This window comes from Dasypus novemcinctus, chromosome 12, assembly GCF_030445035.2.
Source record: "Dasypus novemcinctus isolate mDasNov1 chromosome 12, mDasNov1.1.hap2, whole genome shotgun sequence".
In the NCBI taxonomy this organism is placed as follows: Eukaryota; Metazoa; Chordata; class Mammalia; order Cingulata; family Dasypodidae; genus Dasypus; species Dasypus novemcinctus.
In genome coordinates this window covers 28,922,475-28,937,129 of record NC_080684.1, presented here as the reverse complement: position 1 = coordinate 28,937,129, position 14,655 = coordinate 28,922,475, and positions in this window count along the sequence as shown.

Below are 14,655 nucleotides of genomic sequence, written 5' to 3'. Positions count from 1 at the left end.
ACTTGCTGAACTTGTTTATTCAGTCAAATGGTTTTTAGTGGGTTCCTTAGGACTTTCTATATGCAATATCATGTAATCTGCAAACTGAGCTAGCTATATGTCTCATTTACAATTTGTGCCTTTTATTTCTTTTTCTTGAATAATAACCATTGCTAGAACCTTCAGCACAATGCTGAAGAAAAGTAGTGAGAGTGCATGTCATTGTCTTTTTCCTTATCTTAGAAGGAAAGCATCCTGTCTTTCACCATTAAGTATGATATTAGCTGTGAGGTTTTATAGATGCTCTTTAACAGGCTGAGGAATTTCCCTTCAATTCCTAGTTTGCTGAGTGTCTTTTATTATGAAAGGGTGTTGAGTTTTGTGAAATGCTTTTTCTACATCTATTGAGATGATCATGTTGTTTTTTTACCCTATTGATAATGGTATATTACATGACTTGATTTTTGAGTCTTAAACCAACTTTGCATCCCTGGTATAAATCGTACTTGGTCATGGTGTAAAATCATTTTTATATGTTGCTGCACTCAGCTTCTTAGTGCAGTGTTGTCATTTTCCCCCCAATTTTACTGATATATGTAACAAAGCAAAAATCCATCCAAGGAGTACAATCAATGGTACTCAGTGTAATCACATGTTTGTGCATTCATCACCCCAATCACTCCTAGACCACTTTCACTGATCCAATAATAATAAACAAATTAACAAATAAAACTCATCACCTCTCAATCTCTCTATGCCTTGCCTGCCTTACTACATAACTGCTGTTCTTTTTCTTTCTCTCTAATATATTTGTATTTATATTTTGTAAAACAGTCCTACATAGTCAATATCACCCATATTGGTGTTTTCGATGAGGTTTTACTATCTTATAGTGTCCTATGTCACAGTTTTTAGCTTTCCATCTAGTAATATACATGACCTTAGATTTTCCTTTTCAACCACTGTCATACCCATACAATGCACTGCTAGTTACAAACACCATGATATGCTTTCACCATATCTATTCATTTCCAAAGATTGAAAAACAACCTTTTTACCAGTTCTACACAGATTAACCCTCAGCTCTCCATGCTCTACCCTCTTCTATTTTCTGGTGACCTATATTCAAATTATTAACTCCATGAGTTTACAGAGTATATTTAGATCACAATAGCACAATCAAACAGTATTTGTCCTTTTGTGTTTGGCTTAGTGCACTGTTTTGTTGAGGATATTGATGTCTATCTTCATAAGTGGTAGGAGGTCCCAAGTTTTCTTTTTTGTGGTATCTTTGCCTGATTTTGTCATCAGAGTAAGAAATACCTTAAAGAATGAGTGGAGAAGTGTTCCCTTCTCTTGTATTTTATTTGGAAGAGATTCTGAAGAGTTGTTTCTAATTCTTCTTTAAATTTTTGTAAAATTTACCAGTAAAGCCATCTGGGTCTGGGATTTACTTGGAGGGAAAATATTTATTACTAACTCAATCTCTTGTTTCAGATTTTCTATTTCTTCTTGCATAGACCAACTTTTACACTTTTTGTATTTATTTGATATGACAAGAGGTTCTATCCCATATTTATTTCTTGCATTCCAATTTACAAAGTATTTTAATGTAAAGGACTCAATCCCATTTATTATTATTGCCCTTTTGAGTTAAAAACTAATACTCAAAAAGTTTGTGTCTGGGATTGGCCTTGTTCCCAGAGCTTGTGACTCTTATCACAGGGATGTAAAAGTAACTTCTTTTATTCCAAATCCTATAATTTCTCCCCCCATATTCATAATAAATAAATAGATTATCAATTTGGGTTTAGAGATCTTCCAATTTCCAATTTATTTGAATCTATATTATTATTATGAGAAGTGACCAAAGATACATTAATTTTTGTCCCAGTATATAATATTGCTTCAAACTTTGATAAGTGCCATTGAAGTTTTACAAAGAGTTAATATATTTTTGCTTCTGGCTATGATAGAATAGTTTATATCAGATCAATCCTTCTATGGAGAATAACCATAAAACTGAGTATAAATATAAGACATAGTGAAAATATTCAAAGAAGCCAGGACTTGAGGATTAAATATTGTGTACAAAAGGGTGTAGTGAATTCAACATTCTCCTCCACTTTTTTCTTTTATTCCTTTAATATTTTTAAAGGTTTATTTATTTACTTCTCCCTTCTTCCTCTCACTCCCCCCCCAACCCCCCAGTCTGCTCTCTGTGTCCATTCACTGTGTGTTCTTCTGTGTCAGCTTGTACTCTCATTAGACAGCTCTGGGAACCAATCCTGAGACCTTCCAGAGTGGGAGAGAGGTGCTCATTCTCTTGCACCACCTCAGCTCCCTGTTCTGCTACATCTCTTATTCTCTCTCCTCTGTGTCTCTTTTTGTTGCATCATCTTGCTTCATCAGCTCTCCATGTTGGCTGGCACCCTGCACAGGGTGGCACTCCCAGGCGGGGTGGCACTCCTTCATGGGCCGGAACTCTGTGTGGGCCAGCTCGCCTTCCCCAGGAGGCCCTGGGCATTGAAACCTGGACCTCCTATAAAGTAGATGGGAGCCCAACTGCTTGAGCCACATCCATCTCCCTACTCCTCTATTATTATTATTATTATTATTAATTAGAAAAGTTGAGGTTTCCAGAAAAATCATGCAGAAAGTACAATGATCTCATATATTCCCTCCACAGTTTTCCCATAATAGCACTTTGTATTAATGTGCTATCATTGCTACAATTAATAAAACTATCTTATTATAATGATACTATTAACTGTAATCCATATTTTTCATTAGGGTTTACTGTGTTGCACAGGTCTTTGTTTTTTAAAAATTTATATTCTGGTAGCATATATACAAACTGAAAGTTTCCATTTTAAACCCTTCCAAATTCAGTGGTGTTAAATACATTCACCATGCTATGCTACCATCACCACCATCCGTTACCGAAACAAGGTATTCACTAATTAATAAGCGATATGGATGGAGAACAGTGCCTCAGAACTTTTCAGCACAAATGATGGAAGCCAAAAGGCATTAAAACTTTATGCTCAATGGAACTACTTTCCAGTCTTCAACGTCTAAAGTAAAGAAAATGCCATCAGAAAGAAAATAAATTGTCCAAACTAAAAGAAAAATTTAGGGGAATTCTACAGGTAGAAAGAAAATGATCTCAAATGAAAGCATGAAAATGCAGTAAGTAATAAAGAGGATTGAAAAGTATTTATGTGCATAAATCTAAATGATATTATTTATAAAACAAATATAAGTAGTTTCAAAATGTGACACTTCCACTTCTTAATTCTGGAAGTTGCTTTCGGAGGTGTTGCGTGGATTTATCCGGTCTTTACGAACTTCCACCATGGCTTACGTGGGCAGGGCCAAAAAGTACAGTCGGTGATGGTGCAACTCATCATATCCTAAGCAGAGTGTCAGGACCAGAAGGTTCAGACAGGAAGCCGGCGGAAGGAGTCAGCAGAGCTGGGTTCAGAGGGAGCGGAGTGACTCCACCTCCCGTCAGCCCCCGGGGCTGCTGAGACAGTGGAAGTGCCTGAGGTGAAGGCCCCGCCAGTGGGAGGTGGGCAGTGCAGGAGTGCGAGCGGCGGCTGGAGAGAAGACGGCTTATTAGGTAATGAGTAAAAGTTTAGGGGAGGAGGAAGAGGTCAGGCAAAGGAAACCCCTGGAGAATAAGGGAGTCCAAAGGGATTCTTCCAGGATCTTGGGGAGCCCCTATTGACCTCCGATTGGGTCCTCGTCCTCGCAGATGTACCAGCCTCGCTTTCAGAAAACTGAAAATAGCCGTGCCGGATTCAGGTGTGGCTCTATGAGCAAGTAAATATATGGATAGAGGGGTGTGTTACTGGTGTTGAATACATGGACCCTGTATTAGATGATGCAGAAGAGAGTCATTCTAAAAGAAAGTCAAGGAAACAGCTGGGTCAGATATTGCTAAAAAGAGATAATATTACTCTGCTACGAAGTTTCCAACTAGAAATGAAGTGACAAGTTGTTGAGAAGTCAGTAAAATTTTTTAAGGTGTCCTTTCTTGTAAATATAGTTCTAAAACGATTGTTCATATTGTTTTTGATTACCCTTATATTATTACCAGATCAAAATAAATGCTATGGGGATATTTTTATTAAAAAAAAAAAGACAATTACATAAAAGATTGGAGAGGAGCATATGAATTTAAAGTATCCTAACATCTCTGCATTGTCCTGGAAATGTATGAAATAATAATTTGTGATGGTAGAATTAAATAGGTCCTAAACAGTGGTGTAATCCTTAGGGTAACAATAATAAATAAACATAAAAATAATAAAATTAGGTATAACTAACAGTTTAATTGTTGAATGAAAAGAGAATAACATGTATTTGGTTACTGAAAAAATACAAGTTAAAGAAAGAAAGTACAGATGGTCCATTAAAAATAAAAAGCAAGGTAGTAGATACACCCAAATATATCAATAATCACTTTAAATATATATTGGAAAAATATCCCAATTGAAAAATACTATCAGTCTGGATAAAAGAAGGTTACCCCAAGTATATTCATATACAGGACATACCATAAATATATGGACTGGGAACTGTTGAAAGTGAAAGGATGAATAAAGATAGAAGAGGCAAGTACTAACTGAAAGAATGCTGGCATAGTTATACTATCATCAGACAAAATAAGCCTTAAGACAAAAACCATTGCTGGATATACCGAGACAATTCATGATGATGAAGAGTCAAATCTACGAGGAAAATACACAAGTTACTTTTGCATGCACAGTAATATAAAGCAAAACAAATAAAACCAAAATTTTAAAAAGTGAAATTCACAGTGAATGTTGAAAATTTTAACTTACTTTTAGCTAAAAAAACTGCAGAAAATCAGTAGAGATGTAGAAAGTTTTAACACTACACAACATGAACTAGTTGACAATTGTGGAACACAATTGTACTAGCAACTGCAGAATTCATTCATTTCAAATGCACATGAAATAAGCTATATGCCAGTTCATCAAGCGCTTTTTCACAAGTTTCAGAAGTTTGCAGTCTTGCAGAGTGTTCTACAACCATATTGGAATTAAGCCAGAGATCAGTAACAAGCAGATATATTTGAAAACATAGCTGTACACTTCTAAATAATCTATGGGTCAAAGAAGAAATGAAAAAGAAATTTATAAAATATTTAAAATTGGATGATGGAACACTATGTGTTAAAAGCTATGAGATGCAGCTAGAGCTACAGTGTTTTTTTTCATATTACCTTGTGTGAGGTATGGTAAGACCAGACACAGATCAAGAGAGAAAGATCAGAAGAATTTGAAAGATTTCTTACTCCCATAGTTTCCTGGGGAAAGGGTATCAGGGAGAGGGCATCATGCCCTGCAGGGCCAAATAGGGAAAACAACAGGATTAGTCTCAAGGCAGAGAGAGCAAGTGGAACTGAGAAAGTGTCTTTATTGTGATTTCTGTGGGAAGCATGCAAGCTGGGGTGGGAGCACACCAGAGAGGGATTGGTTGGCTATATTTGAAAGTGGAGTCCCCACAACTGGGGTCAGAATTTTCTAGGAGGAACAGAAGTATAGGTGGCATGTGGCCACCTAGTACCAACTATAGATGTTAAAGCATCAATTTACAGAAGCTAAAACATGTGGTTAGTGCACATACTCATAGTAAAATGTATAGGCTTAAATGTATATTTTATAAAAGGAAATAAGGTTAAAAATGATCATTTAATTATTAAATTTAAAAAGTTATAAAAATAGAAAATTAAAAGAAGGAAAAGAAAATAGGTAAGATAGAAAATAACAGAATATTAAACAAATTCATAATATGGAAAAATAAAACCAAAAGTTGGTTGATTGAAAAAAGACTAATATAACTGAAGTATTCCTGATTATAAAAGGACAGAATACATCAATTATCAGTATCAGTAATGAAGAAATGAACATCCAGCCCCTTGCAGGCATTAGAAATATTTAAAAGTTTTATAAAAATGATTTACTAATACATTAGATAATTTAGTTAAAATTAATAAAACCCATGAAACACAAATTATCAGAGATAGAAAAATTAATAGAAATTCTGAATTGTGTTATACCACAGGAAAAAATTAAATCCATAAAAAGAAATAAATAATAAAATTTTATGAAAGAAAATTTTAGTTACAGGTAGTTTCGGCAATAAATTATTCCTAGAATTTAAGGAAGAAATATCAAACACATTCTAGCATAGAATAAAAGGAGAGAGTACCCTTCTGTATTGGCTTTAGTCTTTTGTGGAACCCAGAAAATTATGTTCTTAAATTGAACCTATTGTGAACTTTTGATTAGATTAGATCACTGAAGACCATTTGATTAGATTGCTCCAGTAGAGTGTGACCCATGATGGATCTTAATACTCTACTGGTGTCCTGTATAAATGGATGAATAAAAGCTGCAGACATAGGATAAAAGCTGCAGTGATAGAAGCCTCCAGAAGTTGAAATCAACAAACCTGGAGAGAGATAAGCCACAGAGGGAGCAGCCTGGAGCAGAACTAGCACTGGGGCTCAGAGCAGAGGGGAGAGATGAGCAGCTGCTGCGGTTGTGCTCTGTCATGTGCCTGATAGCCCAGAGCTGAGCTTAGGGAGAAAGTGAGCCTGGAGGAGAAGGCAGAGCTGCCATTGTGCTTTATCACATGGCAGGAATCCAGGATCAACAGTAGCTGACCTTCAGGAAGAGAGCTTCCACCAATGCCTTGATTTGGACATTTTTCTTGACCTCAGAACTGTAAGCTTTTAACTAAACAAATCCTGTTGCAAAAGCCAACCCTTTTCTGGTGTATTGCTCCCAGCAGCTTTTAGCAAACTAAAATGCCTTCTCACCTCATTTTTTGAAAGTAACATGATTATGATACCAAAACATATTCCTAATGCAACAGCATGGGTGAATCTCAAACATAATGTGTGAATGAAACTAGACACAAAATAGGAAATAGGGTATGAGTCTGTTTATATAAATTTCAATAAGATAAACTAATCTTTGGTGTTGGTGATCACAATACTGGTTATTTTGAGAAATGAAATAATTTGGAAATGAGTATGAGGGAGGTTTCTGGAATACAAATTATTTTTTTATTTCTTGATTTGGGAACCAGTTACATGGGTATGCTCACTTCTTAAAAATTCCACTAGCTGCTCATTTATGATTTGTGCACTTTTCTGAATTTGTTATATGTCAATAAAAAGTTTAAAAACTATAAGAAATGTTTTATAAGCTCATGGAGGAAGCTTAAGGAAAGATCTTAATTAAGAATCAAACTGCCTAAATTGCTTAAGATGTGTTGAAGTTTCCACTTAATAGATGTGTTAGTCAAGTGACCTGCCCATTCCATTATCATGTAGCCTCCCTGAACCTACCTTGGTGACCGTTACACAGGTGATTTAATCTTTTTATGAAGCAGTTTCTTTAACTATAGATATTACTTTCATATTCAAATCAACTGTGCTGAACAAAGGAGATGGGTTAATTTATGCTTTAAAATCATATAAAAATGCTAAATCCTAGCAAATGAAATCTACATCTTAAACAATCAATTTTCACAAGTGAACATATAAGCTGAGGAAGAAACAGCCCAGCAAATTCATCTGGTGTTCTGTATAAATACAATTTTAAAGTGCTTCCAGTTTGTTCATGCTATGCCATCTGCCAAATGACTCTGGGAATGGAATTTTAATCTCTAATTGCAAATTCAGGGATTAAAAAGTTTACATTCAAAATGTGCTGGGAGACCAACTAACAATTCAGAAAAGAAAAAATAGTCTGTATCTGCAGGTTTTGCTGGCATAGATTTTTTTCTGGAAATGATAATCTGGCAGAGGTCTTTTACAGTCAGAAGTGGAAAAGGAAAATAACCTGCTTCAATTGGGTCTGACTGTCTGGGCCTTGTATAACTCCAGCTGATTTTGCTTGTGGAACCCAAACAAGAATGGACAATTGTACTCTTTCATATCCTTAAAAATGAGGGCATTCTTTACCTGGCATTTAAACAAAACAAGGAACACTTTTTTATTTTGTTAACACCTATCCTAGATTTAAATGAATACATAGGGAAAAATTACAGTTGGAATACTGAGTTCTGAAGAAAAATATCAGAAAGATCTACATTTGGCCAACTCATACTATGCTTCTGAATTGGGTAGAAATTTATGAAAATATTTCAACTGATTTTTTTGTTTTAATATGTTTAATATATAGCTATTTCTGTCAAATTGCCTTCTTTCTGAACATTCTCTTACTATTTCTTCACAAAGCCTTCTGTTGCTATGTGCAATCATATGTTAAATATGCACACCATGCCTCCACCCTGCTCTGTGCCTTTACATCACTTACTTGGACTGCCCTCTGCCAAACCAAATCCTTCTCTATGATGACTTTGACAAAGTGAAGGGTCCTTTTGAAAGAAAATTAAATACACTTCTGAATTCAATACCAGAAAAATTTGAACTTGATTTTATTGTTCTTCATTTGGTTTCTATGTATATATTTAGTGTAATCAACTCCAGATCAGGGATTATGTCTTGTTTTATGTGTCCTCATAAAAGAGAGAGTAAAGAAGCAATTATAAAATCAAAGCCATTTTTATAAATTTAGCACAAGGACCATGTAAAGATTATAATGCATAATATTTTGACAGTATAAAAGATTATTTTTATAAATGTTCATTTCTACATGTTTTGTATGACTTTTTTGAATGGACCACAGATACACACATGTACATAAATGGTTCAACTACTCTTTCACCCTACAATGAGCCTATAATAAATATTTACAAACACCTATCTTCCTTTCTTTCTTTGTTTCTTCCTTCATTTCTAAATATTAATTCCAGAAAACCCAATGGAATTACTATTACATATGATGAACAGCCCAACTGGGAAAAAATTGGATCTCATTGAATCTCAGGATGGAGCAGCTGTAATGAATTAAGAATAATATTACCTCTGAATATTGGCTTTAGTAATGACCAGCTACTGAAATTTAATCAAACTTCTTCTTGGTAGGAGGTGAATGGAGGGAAAATGGATCTCTAAAACATGTACAGTATAAATATTTCTTTCAAAAACAACTGGGAGTCATGTCCCATGCTGAGGGGAAGTTATTACATTTATATGCTGTGTTTGGCTTAGAGAGAGGCCACATTTGAGCACCAAGGAGGCTCGCAGCAGGTAATCCTTAGGCACCTTAAAATATGAGGCTAAGTTTCAATTTCACAAGTAAAGGTTCATAAGCACAGTCATCAGTATCGAGCTCCTGTCAATGGACCATCCTCCTTCACTAGTCATTGTTTAGTACTTGGGGGATTCTTGCTGTTCCATTGGAGAATGTGGCAGAACTCCCCAGGATGGGAATTCAATATTCTTTTGGTTATTGTATGAACCTCTACCCACCATGACAATGCCCCATGAACATTTGAACACATTTATATGCCTTATATGTATGCCCAGGTGAACCTCTTCCCTTGTATCCCCTATCACTGACACCCCACACAAATGATCCTCCCCTGCCACAGTTGTAACCCTTTTGTGATCCAAAACCTCTTAAAAAATGAAGCCAATATAATAGCCAAATACAATTAATAAGAAAATGAAATAATGATAGTTTTAAAAATAAGACATAAAATAGAAAAAAAAATAAAAATAAATGCTTTTGGGATAATAAAAAAATAATACATTTTTTTTTGACATTTTGCCTTTCATTAGTATAAGATCTTTTGTCCTGTATGTACAGTGACTGCGACGGTTTGCTCGGTCGGTAGAGGTGGGGTCTGGATGCGGACGAGGGGTCAGTCCAGCTCTGGACGAGGGGTCGGTCCCGCTTGGGACAAAGGGTCGGTCCCACTTGGGACGAGGGGTCGGTCCGGCAGCAGACGAGGGATCGGTCTCACAAGGGGTTGCGCGGTTCGGCTGACGGGGTCGCCCGGTGAAGCCGGCAACGAAGGGGTCACCCGGAGAAGCAGGCGACGAACTGGGGACAAGGGAGGCCAGGCCCTTGTCGGGGGCTCTCAGGACTGGAGGGCGCACGGCAGAAAAACTACCGCGGAGACAAGGTAAACACGCAAGTCCAACTTTATTGAGGGAGAGGCAACAGTTTTATAGGGGCTGGGGAAGGCTGATTGGTTGAAGCCACGCCCTGTTCTGATTGGTTGCTGGTGAAAGGTCAGTGGGCGGTACTGGACGGGGGAGGGGTGGTGGTTAGGGATTGGCTGTCGCTGTTGCTGGGGGAAGGGGCAGGGTTTAGGGATTGGTGGCTGCTGTTGCTGGGGTGGAGGGCAGACTTGAGTTTCCCGCCCCCGCCTGGCTGTTGCTGCTGTCGGGGGGAGGGAAAAGGGCAGACTGGATTTTTCTGCCCACGCCTGGCTGTTGCTGCTGTCGGGGGAAGGGAAAAGGGCAGACTGGATTTTTTTGCCCTGCGCCTGCGCAGGGAGAAGGAAGAAGAAGGGTGCCGCCCCACAAGGCATCGGGTGGTGCCATCTGGGAGGAGGGGCGGCTGCGGAAGCATGGCTGCCGAGAAGGGGAGACCCGAGGGCACTCTGCGCCCATGCCAAGCTTCCTTCAGGGGTGGCGGTGGGCCCGACCAACCACCCTATTATGGGGGCAGCGGAATTAGGCCTACCGCGGCCGCTCCCCTCGCCAGGCCAGCTAACCACACTTCAGCCCGAGGGGTGACCGCAAGTGACATTATAATGAGTATAACAAACACTACTGATTTGTGAATGTGATTGTGGCTGAATAGGTAGTCTAGGGAGGTTAATGTTAGTTGAATAATCTAGGGAATGTATAACAGTGATTCTGGTGGTAGATGAGGATTGTGATTATAATACAAATACAGGAATGTTCTTTGACTATGTGGTGTTAAGAATATGGTGATATATGAGGGAAATGTAACTAATGTAACTTCTAGACTGTAGTTAATAATACTGTACATTTTTGAAGCAAAAGCAGAGAAAGTGTTCTATCAATGCTAAAGGTAAATAAAGAATATGTAGGGCTCAGTTTTATGAGATATGAATATGAATAAGAATTTGTATCCTTCCTTATGTTCTTCATTAACAAAACCTTGTTCATGTCATTTAACCAACCTGTGCTCATCTGTGTATCTTCCTGAACACTGGAGAAAAATTGAATTTGTTTTTAGGTTTAGATGAGACAAAAGTGCCTGGACATGGGGAGTGGATGGAACTTAAATGGTTGGGTGCCTGCTTCCCATATACCAGGTCCTAGGTTCATTTCCTGGTGTCTCCTAAAAAAAAAGTACCTGGGGAAAAATTTTTTGGAGTAATGCATGCATAACTGGTGAAGCTACCTTTTGTCTGTTATTTTATTTTTTTGAATTTAAAATAAAGTTTACTTAAAAAGCAACAGACAGTGGAAAAGTCAAAATTTGAATGTTATATCCTTGGTGATCTGAGCATCAGATTCACCTGTCCAAAAGAGTTGACTCCCAAAGGGGAATAGCATCCCACTTTGAAAATCCCAATGTTATTTAAAACTAAATGGAACATAGGATATTTTTAGGGTATTGGAATTGTTCTGCAAAAAACTGCAATGGCAGATGCACGCCATTATACATTTTGTCACTGTCAGATTGGTTGTCCTGTATGTACAGTGATATTATAATGTGTAATACATAATATATATAATGTATAAAACTGTACAGTGCAAAGTGTAAGCCATAATGTCAACTATAAACCTGATGAGTACTAATGAAATAAGCCAGACCCAAAAGTACAAATATTGCATGGTCTCATTAATATGAACTAAATACAAATAATAAACACATGGAATTAAAACCTAGAGTATAGGTTATAAGGAGATAAGAGGAGGGTTGAGAAGAACTATGGATGCTTAATGTATGTAGAAGTTTTAATTAACTTGACTGTAAAAGTGTGGAGATGGATAGAGTTGATAGTAACACATTATAGTGAGTAGCAACTAGTTTATAAATGGGATTGTGACTGAAAAAGGTAATCTGGGAAAGTAAATGTCAATAGAAAGAAAGCTAAAGAATAATCTAGGGACTGAATAACACAGTGAACCCAGAGGCGGTTGAGAATTGTGGTTAAGTGTACAAATGCAAGAGAGTCCTTCTATGAGCTAGAGCAGATGTACATCACTATTGCAGGGTGATGGAAATATGGAGAAACATGGGAAAACTACAATTGGTGTGACCTATAGACTGTGGTTAACAGCAATACTATAATATTCTTGCATCAATGCCAAGCTGTATTGTGTTGATAATAGAGGTGTATAGAAAAAGTGTGCCAAATGTGTGCTGTGAACCATAATTGGTAGTAATAGTCTGATGATATTATCTCATAATCTGTAACAAGTATTCCACCAGGGTGTGGTGTTGTATGGGAAATCTACACATCTGTATCATTGTTTTGCAAGTTCACGATATCTGTAACAAAAATATATTTTTAAAAAATAGTATGGGTTGGGGGAAAAATACACCCAATGTAAGATATGGACTATAGTTGGCAATAATATTTTGATGATGCTCTTGCACAGTTTGTAACAAATATTTCACACTAATGCAAAGAGTTCATGGAGGGGTTATGTGTGAGACCCCTGTGTGATGTTATGTATGTTTATTTTGTAAGTTTACAATCTTTACTATACACTTGTTTATATGTGTTCATGTATGAATGATATAGTTCAATAAAATAAAAAAATTTTATTTCTAGCATGATTCATTTGTGAAATAGAGAGTAAAAATCATTAATACAGACTTTCATATGCTAGTCTGTAGTCAAGTAAAATGTGACAGATATTTTATCAGTTTTATATTATTTATGAATTCCAAAAAGAGTTATTGATTATGTTTGTAAACTGGTCTGTTCCTCTGGTCATAATAATCCTTTGATTGTATTAGATTCAACTGAGATGTCTGATTAAATTGTGTTAAGAATAGGACTTTGGTTCAGCCACATCAGTAGCCCATGTGGTGAGCTGGCCCATGCAGAGTGCTGCCCCATGCAAGGAGTGCTGCCCCATGCAGGAGTGCTGGCCCCTGTGGAGATCTGACACAGTAAGATGATGCAACAAAAAGAGACACAGAGGAAAGACGGTAAGAGATGCAACAGGCCAGGGAGCTGAAGTGGCGCAAGAGAACGATTGCCTATCTCCTACTCTGGAAGGTCGCAGAATTGGTTCCCAGAACCACCTAATGAGAATACAAGCAGACACAGAAGAACACACAGCAAATGGACACAGAGAGCAGACAATGGAGGGAGCGGGAAGAAATAAATAAATCTTAAAAAAAAAAAAGAATATTGCCTTACACCTAAATATCTAATAGGTGTTATTACAATGATTTTTGCAAAGTACATGTAATTTTTCTTTATTTACCAAGACTGCTCTTCACCCTGGGGATGTCCAGGAGTGTCAAATGACAAATTGTGCTAGGCAAACTTTAAAAATATGTCATGAAGCAATTCTGGTGAGTTCTGCTAGTCTTCTGCAAGATAATCACAAACCTTATTGCTAGGACAAATACAAAAATAATAACAAAACCAAAGAAAACCTCAAATAAAAGAAAAAGTTCTTAATGGTAGAAGGCACCCTTAAAATGATTGCTATGCTATAAAATAAATGGGTCTATCTCCTTAGGCTAGAAAGAAGCAAATCACCCAGAATTTTATTACCAATCAATTTTCCCCTCATCCAGATCAAATCATTATTAATAAGCTTTGACCTAACTATCACATGCTGGTGGTTGACATCAGAATGGAACATACTGTTAAAGTTAAGTGTTTGCATGAGAGATGGGTGTGAAATGGAAGAAATAACAGAAATTTTCTCAGCACCTATTGAATGTTTTGGGAAAAAAAAATGGACTGGGCTACACTCTTCTATGCTGCCTAAGTGAAAGGACTTCCTAAAAGCCAGGAGCTCCTGTCTTTTACTAGTCTACTTGTCAGAGCAAGAGGAGTTAGGATGCTGAAAGGAAAGCCATCAAACTGATGGAGGGGTATGTGAGAGGAATAAAAAAGGCCTCCAGCTGGATATTTTGGGCAGAGGTGAAGGGAAGTATGAGTGGTAGTCAGAAGTGACAGAATATTGAAAGCCAGTGCTAAAAGGCTGTGGCTCAAGGCATGCTTTCCAGTGGCTTCTCATCATCATTCATGAGCAAGGAAACGTGTAAAGGAGTTGTCTGTTTGGTACAAGGGTGAAGATTAAGAGTTGGAGAGAAGAGTCATTTACATCTAGAGTCTTCCAATCAGCTATACCAGTGAGAGCTGGCAGCTACCAAGTCACCTGTTGTTTATTATACTTGGAATGGGACCTGTGTCTTCTTCAGAGTCCTGTTACATTCTCTTCACAAGCCAACAGACGCCTGCCTAATTGTATACACACACACTCCTGGGTATTTGGGGGTCCTCATAACTTCAGTTGATATGAGGTGGTGACAATGGATTTACTGGTCTCTGGGTTTTTAAGTGTTGCTGATGTTTCTGAGATACATGCTTTAAATAAAGTTTCAGAATTTCTTCCTAAACATCTTCATTGAAAATCTTCTGAAGAGCTTTCTTTCCAGGAGGTACCAAAATATGGAACAAATACTTTGATGTCCGAACATATTACTTGATCCTACATTTATCACCCTCACAGAAAGACACTTTTTCAATTGTCAGAAT